This window comes from Zootermopsis nevadensis, unplaced genomic scaffold (genome assembly GCF_977971745.1).
Source record: "Zootermopsis nevadensis isolate Lab colony 2312 unplaced genomic scaffold, Znev_1.0 Znev_ptg000009l, whole genome shotgun sequence".
In the NCBI taxonomy this organism is placed as follows: Eukaryota; Metazoa; Arthropoda; class Insecta; order Blattodea; family Termopsidae; genus Zootermopsis; species Zootermopsis nevadensis.
In genome coordinates, this window is record NW_028259141.1 from 4152227 (window position 1) to 4160389 (window position 8163).

Consider the following 8163-nt stretch of genomic DNA (forward strand, 5'->3'; position numbering starts at 1 on the left):
ATTAACTTTTAAATCCTACTGATAACAGTGTGCCCCACCTGCTCTTTCAATCGACAGTTCTAAATTTTACCTATGGGCTGTATTTATGGTTTCATGTGATTCTTTGAGCGGACGGCGATAATTCTTCTAAAGAGCATCAACAATGATTTTTGTAGTGGTTGTGGGTTGTGTTTTCTTTGAGATACGTGCTGGATGTTTAAATATTAAGATTAAGTTGAAATTCAGATGTTTAACAGTGGTATTTCTTAGTTCCGTCTGCTTGTCTGTTGTCTTTAAGTATGTCCTATGAATAAGCCTACTTGCACTCTTTTGCTTAGTTTGATTCTGCGAGTTTCTGCAAACGCATTTAGACCACGGCGCACGGAGGCATTCTGAGCTACTCATTGTGATTTCTTTTAGGTTCTCACGGCCAAGAGAATGTTGTTGTTGTTGTTCTGGGTTGTGACCTCGTGTAGACTCGTAGTTAGATATGAACGTTTCAGAGAAACATACTGTTTCATCTTCAAGGTTGGAGATCTCTCTCAATTCAAACAAATAACATCATCACCTTTATCTTTTTGTGAGATCTGCTATTTGTGTTCCAAGATTTGTTTTGTTTAAATATCTTATGGCAAATGACGAATAATCATCATCATCGTCACAACCTTCAACAGCGGTAGTAGCACTTTCTTGCTCCATGGAGCCGAGTCCTTCCTTAGAAGAAAAAGACCGCTCAGCCAATCATGAATTCCTCAACATTTTATGGAGTCCGAAGGTTTATTATCGATTTCACAAGAGCCCGCCACTGGTCACTATTCTGAGTCAGATGAATCCAGTCCATACCACCCCAACCTATTATCTAAGATCCATTTTAATATTATCGTCCCACGTACGCCCAGGTGTTCCAAATATTCCGTCCCAGTCCGAGGCCATGTGTAAAATCTCGTAACAATTTATTATTTTTACGGGGAGGAATTGTTAGCCCACGCCCAACCCCCAAGCTGGAGGCCCACTCCATGTCGGCTGCCCCGACTGCTTATTGAATATATTCGAAGTTGCCCACCATATCAGAAGGAGCGGTAGTAGTAGCAACGCAGGTATTAAAGAGAAACGAGATATTTTGTTTGTTGGGCCATGAATTCTGTTAGTGCTAGATGGTTCTCATTTCTAGAACTTTAATTACTCGAAGGTAAGTTAGTTGAGACTTGTATCGACCGAGCAGGTGTAGCACGCTGAAAAAGCTCACAGTACAGAAATGTTACCTTCAAATTTAGTGGACTCGTGAGAGGGAGGGGGAGGGGTGTGTGGTAGGGGGTGGTGTGAGGGAATCGCAATCAGAACTTAATTGCTCGACCAACTCCAATCACGTTCGCTGTTAGGACGACACCACCCCAATAGAAAACGTAAAATATTTATTATGTAACGTTTGTATTGCACTCGTCCACAGTTCTAATTGCTTGGCGTCAGTTTTTGTTAAAAGACGCGTTGTTGCTGGCCGGGATTGAAATGTCGACGATGTTTTCTGCTTAAAGGCTTGCAGATGTGTAGGCCCCAGCAGCGGCTTCTGTCTGATATTTTCATTGCCTGTCTTGCAGTCGGTCTTATCGTGCGAAAGATCACACCCAAGTTAAAATCCATGCAATAATATTTTAAAAACGTCGAATTAAAGGTTTAGTTGCACATTCCTCTAGTTCGCAAACTTGGCTTGTTCTGCGCAGACAGAACTGCGCTGGCGTTACAAAAGCTTGAGGTCGCAGATCAGCGTTTCGCGTGGCATACCACGAGTACCTGATCAAATTTCGAAATCGAGGAGATTAAAACTGATAATGTATAAAAGACTGCATTTCAGTACCTCTACTATGCGCAAACAACAATAGTTAAGCTTCTAGCTCCTCGGAGACTAATCTTTCACTGCCCTCTCAGCGCCTGTCCCACGCCCTCCACTGCAATGTACCGGTGAATGGCGCGCTGCTGTCACGCGCATGAGCTGTGGCGCAAATTTTAAATATGCATACCAACTTTGAGCAATATTTTCGTACCCTTGTACAGCGCATCAGCAGCTGAAAATTTCTGTACAATCGTTACTAGATGGGCTCTGTAGATGAGCAAAATTTCAGATGAGGTTTCGGCATGACCAACCTAACCATTCCCTTATCAGAAAGGACTCGGTTCCATGGAGCAAGAAAGTGCTACTACCGCTGTTGAAGGTTGTGACGATGATGATGATTATTCGTCATTTGCCATAAGATATTTAAACAAAACAAATCTTGGAACACAAATAGCAGATCTCACAAAAAGATAAAGGTGATGATGTTATTTGTTTGAATTGAGAGAGGTCTCCAACCTTGAAGATGAAACAGTATGTTTCTCTGAAACGTTCATATCTAACTACGAGTCTACACGAGGTCACAACAAAGAACAACAACACGGAAGATGACATCCAGTGATGTGTACAAAACTTCAGTCCGAAACCAAAACAGTGACGTTTACACTCACACATCATCTGTGACTTCATGATCTTAGCAATACAACCAACTGTTGTCTAGTGAAAAAATATTAGCATGTCTGAATGAACAAGAACAAGACTGAATGAAAACCAATAGCTGAATGACGAAATACGTTTTCAAATGTCACAAACTCACAGTTCGCTCTTGCGCACCAAACAGCGACAGTCAAATATTCCCCGTTGTTTGTTAAACAATAACCGTAACATGAACAAAACAATCAGTACATCGTGTGTAAAGTCTAACCACAAACACCGTCACAGCTGTCACAACCATTTGTGTTTCTGCTATTTTCAGTTAAACGACCACTCAAAAACAGTATTAATATTAGCAGATTACACATAATAGTTTGATGCAAATTAACTGTCTCTGACGTTTCTTGACATATTTTCGTTTGGTTGAATTTCGTCGGTAACCACGTGGATTTTGAAAACGGAGATGTTTAATGTGATGTATATTTGAAAAGAAAACAGGGCGGATAAAACTGAAAAATAACTCAAAGTGTCCATTTATTTCTTGACTATTTTTAAACTGTAAGTATGTTTCGTTGTAGTCGTCCAGGCAATTTACGAAGTGGCATGACGGGTAGTGAGGGATCAGCTGTTTCGCTTGACAGCTCGGAGTCAGTCAGTCTGTGAGATCGCACGCTTCCTGTAACAGAACACTTTTCCATTTGGTAGGGAGTTGTTTTCACCCCAAAGATTGCACAGAAGTGATTACGCGGGCGCACACATCAACATCCTTGAGGGAAAGCCCCCTAGAAATTCACAACCACTGACACTTTCATCAGTGTCTCATGTACGAGACATCTAGCGGTAGGAGTTTGCATCATCGCATCCGACATGCCATTGCTGACATTATACGCAAACACACACACATACGAGGTGCGATCGGAAAGTTTCAAGACTGTGTCAATAGAGGGCGAACCGGATGTAGTACGAGCTTCTGCCGCTAGGGGGTGCGGCCTACATTCATAGTGAATCAGTGTGCCAGCCGGCATCATCGAATTAGCATTTGTTTCTTAGTTACGGGCGTTTTGGTAGTGCATTACACCGACCCTCCTGCGATTGCGGATTTTCATGAACAAAGAGTGTGCATCAAATTTTGCCAAAGACTCGCCAAAACGGCTACGAAAACCTATGAAATGCTAAAGCAAGCATTTGGGGAGTCCGCAATGGGTCGTGCACAAACTTTTGTGTGGCATTCACGTTTTAAAAATGGCCGAACCTCTGTCGATGATGACGAGCGTTCTGGACGACCATCTTCGAGCACAACGCCCGAAAATGTTACGAAGATTCGGCAGGCCATTCACGAAGATCGACGTCGTACCATCAACGACTTGTGCGACATTGTTGGGATAGGCTATGGGACCTGTCAGCTGATTCTAAAGGAAGAACTCCACATGCGACGCATCCTGTCTGAGGACCAGAAGCAGAATCGACTTATCGTTTGTTAGGAGCTCAAAATCTTGCAAGAACTGACCCCAACTTCCTTTCTAAGCTCCGTGTGACTTCTTCCTCTTCCCAAAGATGAAAATTCAGCTAAAGGGAAGGAGATTTGAGACGATAGAAGAGATTCAGGCAGAATCGCAGATGGTGCTTGACAGGCTGACAAAGAAATATTTCCAGGGATGCTTCCAGGCTTGGCAGCGGCGCTGGGATCGTTGTGTTCACTCCCAGGGGAACTACTTCCAGGGTGATGGATGAATTTAATACCTGAGATAAGTGTACGGGTTTTTATAGGCGCAGTCTTGAAACTTTCCGATCGCACCTTGTATGTTGCCTCATCAAGTGCCACGCTGCTTCCTGGCTACTCATCTCGACGCTATTTAAGACACTCAAACTCACCTTCTTCAACAGTTCACAGTAGTCTTGGTCGGGGTAATCCTGTTGCAGCTGAATCATTTGTCTATGCAAGTTGCTTATGCCTCGGTTCGTCTTATTCACTTACTCCACAACATAGGAAGCACATGAATATTCTTCAAGTATGAATTGGAATTCAAGATTTCAGCAATCCACGGATTAACTTAGAAACTCTCCCTTGGACATAAGACAAATGTTTAATGGCCCTTCCATCCATTACGTCAGATCCGGACGGAATTAAAAGCTTAAACTCATTACAAATGCAAAGAACGGTTAGTTATTTAATTTAAATGTGTTTTAGTGTTTAATGACATTAGTGATCGCCCCTGCCCTAGAAATCCACTAGCCATTTTCTAATAACTAACTGAGTGGAGCGGAATCCTTCTTAAGAAGATAATTTTGCTCAACCAATCAATAAATTCTTCACCTTCTATGAAAGCCGAATTTCCATTAATGTGCTGCTTCATCTTATTCTAAGACAAATGAATTCCTTGCACATTATTTTAAAACCCGTTTTAATATTATCCTGCCATCTATGCCTACGTCAACATATTTCCCATTTTTCCTAGGTGCCGACCAGTCTGACTCACCTTTACTTGAAACCTCGTGGTTTGTACTTCAGAATCCGAAAATCTATCGAACCAGCGCATGTGCCACTCTTGCAGTAAGAAGTTATTGAGCGCTGCGCGGTAAGAATTTGACAAATAGTTAGAGAACCTCTGAATAACTTGTCCGTGTCAGCGATGCAGAGGGACCAGGAGGATCGAGGAGGTAGCGCGAGTTTCAGTTATTCATGGAACGTTCTATCAGTTACAGACTGCGTTAAAATGTTAAATTATATAGAATATTAAATTAGGAAATGGAACGTTGAATATAAATGATGATGTCTGGTCTCCGGAGCAGTTCGTATTATGCAGAATCTTACTTTGTCCTCGGACTTTGGCTGTGAAGACAGGACATTTGAAAGTTCTTTTCCCCCGATGATTGATGACTCTGATCGATTTGCTTCTATTTTCGCACGTGACTTAATGTTTATTCCATCTTTTATTCTTCAGGATTTGACACTGTTAAATTAGAAACCACCGCACATCCCTGTAAATGTTTTTGAGTGAGATGGTCCTACGCCCTCTTTCAGGTGATTGGCTTTTAATTATACTGGCATCTTTTTATAGTTTTCATTGAACTCAAATGTTTTTCTTGTTTTGTTACTAAATACCGACAGTAAAGACGCTATGTAATAGTTCTTAAAATAGCCCTGCTTCAAATTGTACCGATACTTTCAAAATCACAATCCAGGGAATGTTAAACTCGTAAGTGGTAAGAGAATGTAACCACGGGTAACTTTGGTGATTTGCAATATTCCAAATAGCATTAAAATAAAATGTGTTTGAAGAGCTAGAAGCAGATGGAAGGATAGCATGAACAGGAATCTCAGGGAAGTAAGGCATGTGCTTGGATTGAGCTGGCTGAGGTCTGTGTCCATTGCCGGATTTTGGTTCTTATCGGCATTGAACCTTTGAGTTCCCTTACCATAATATTAATACGAAGTGTAATTAATATTAATTAATTAATTTTAGAGAAGTGGCCATTAACTGAAAGGGTTAAGGCTACTGATCCATTTAAGTAGTCGACGTTTGTGGCTTTTGTTCGCATTTAGAAAGTAAGATATCGTTTTTGTCTATGAATAATTTCTAATACTCCTAAATGTATACTTTCTTAAGGCTTGAGGCTGCTGATAACATTTACGGACAACACAAAGTCGCTGCTGTGTCATTTTGTGTAGCCCAAGTCAGAGGCAAAAGCAGGTCCGACCACTTCTGCCAGTGTGAGTTATTTTTGTGTATCTTCTAGACCAGGGGTGCCAACCCGCGGCCCGCGGGCCGCATGTGGCCCGCCTTGAACATTTTTCCGGCCCGCGAGATTCATCACACTTTTACAAAATATATTTATTTTATAATGGCCAAAGTAGTGAAAACCAATGTATTAAAAAAATACATTATTTGTGCATCCATATAATTTTATATGTGGCCCGCGGAGATGATGCATTTCCAAAGTGGCCCGAAAGATCATTTGGGTTGGCCACCCCTGTTCTAGACACTCGCTTGTCTTCTCAGCGTTTCTATTCTTTAAGTGACACACAGACGAGCACTCTCAACTTCTCTCTCTTTACGCTTCAATAGACAGCCATCACAAATATTCCTAGAACACTTTTAGAGTCTTCGACGAAAACAGTGCTCACACGAATATGTGGATTTAAGAGTGCGGACTCAACAGGGCGGTGATAATTCGACGGAGGAATTATGACATGAGCGGGAAATGAAATTCAGCGTAAATTTTGATCGGAAAACCTAGGAAAAAGAGAATAGTTTACAGACCTAGTGTGCATGAAATGATAATATTAAAATTTCCACAAGCATTATCTTGTGTCACTCAGTCAGTTGTTAGTTATAAGATAAAAGGATGAATGTTTCAAGGCGCCACCTTTGCAGTTGCTTGGAGAACCATTAGAAAGTTCCTGGTGAGATTCGAACCTGGTATCTCCATCTTGTAAGCAAGCCGCGTCACCGCCGCTCGGCTTGTATGTCTCGGTCTGGCTTCGAACCATACACCTTTTGATTACGGGGCAAGACACAGATTTGGACTCCATGTTACTAGTTTTCTCAGTGGATCTACGCGTATGAAAGGAGGGCATTGCTTAACAGACGTAACGCGGAATTCGTAAAATCGTGTAAACTAAGTAGCTTTATGTAGCTGCTTGAGAAAACGGTAGTAGTCCGGCTTGTATAGATATTTCCCGCCGTCATGGAATCCATGGGTTCATTACAGTGTTCATAAGAGGCCCCCACGTACCCTGGCACGTGTCCAGTTGAGTTCAGTCCACACCCTCACACTTTTTCTTTGAGGACATTCCAGGGCTTTTACCCTCAGGTTGAGTGCAATCACGTATTCTTTATGTTGACGATCCAAATAAAGTTTTGTTAAAAGTACAATTATCAAGCCTCGGTCTTCCTCTGATTTCCTCAAACGCTGTCAATCTTTGTTCTTCGCTTAGGTCATATAATGTTTTGGTTAAACGGAACTCGCTGAATCGCATTTAAGGCCCCCATCAGTGCAGCTGCGTTCAAGCGTCATGCATGATTCGTTATGAATGCGTGGGGCAAAGTTGATCAGTTTATCGTTGACATATCCGATTATGTACTGAAGCTTTAGTAAATAAATAACTTACTGTCGATTTTGGTTAGTGAATCTTCACATATTAAAAATAATCTAGTCTGTGTGGAACTTCCATAGTTATTTGTTGTGTTGAGGAGGATATTTGGGCCTAGGAGAGAAGTGCATAATGACGAGCTTCAAAATCGAGAAGAATTAGATGGACAGGGCATGTAGCGCGCATGGATGGGACAAGAGGTGTGCACTGGGTATTAGTCGGGAAGCCTGAAGGGAAGAGACCGCTGGGGAGACCTAGACGTAGATGGGAGGATAATCTCAGGCGGGATCTATGGGAGATAGGAGTTGAAGGAGACTGGATTTGTTGGCCCAGGTCAGGGTCCGGTGGAGGGCTTTGGTTAATTCGGTGATGAACCTTCGGGTTAGGATTTTACATTGGTTACTTACTTATAGACCTCGTAAGAGCACTAATCACACTCCACGTAAACATGTTAATATGCAGGTTTTATTGTAGTATTGAATGTTGTCTTCACACAAATAAATTATTTAAATATTTGATAGGAGGAATTTGGAAGGTTGAAGAGTAGTTAACCTACTGACCTACTGTCACGTCATCGTTGTTTCTATTTGTAAGTCGTTCATAGGTTGCA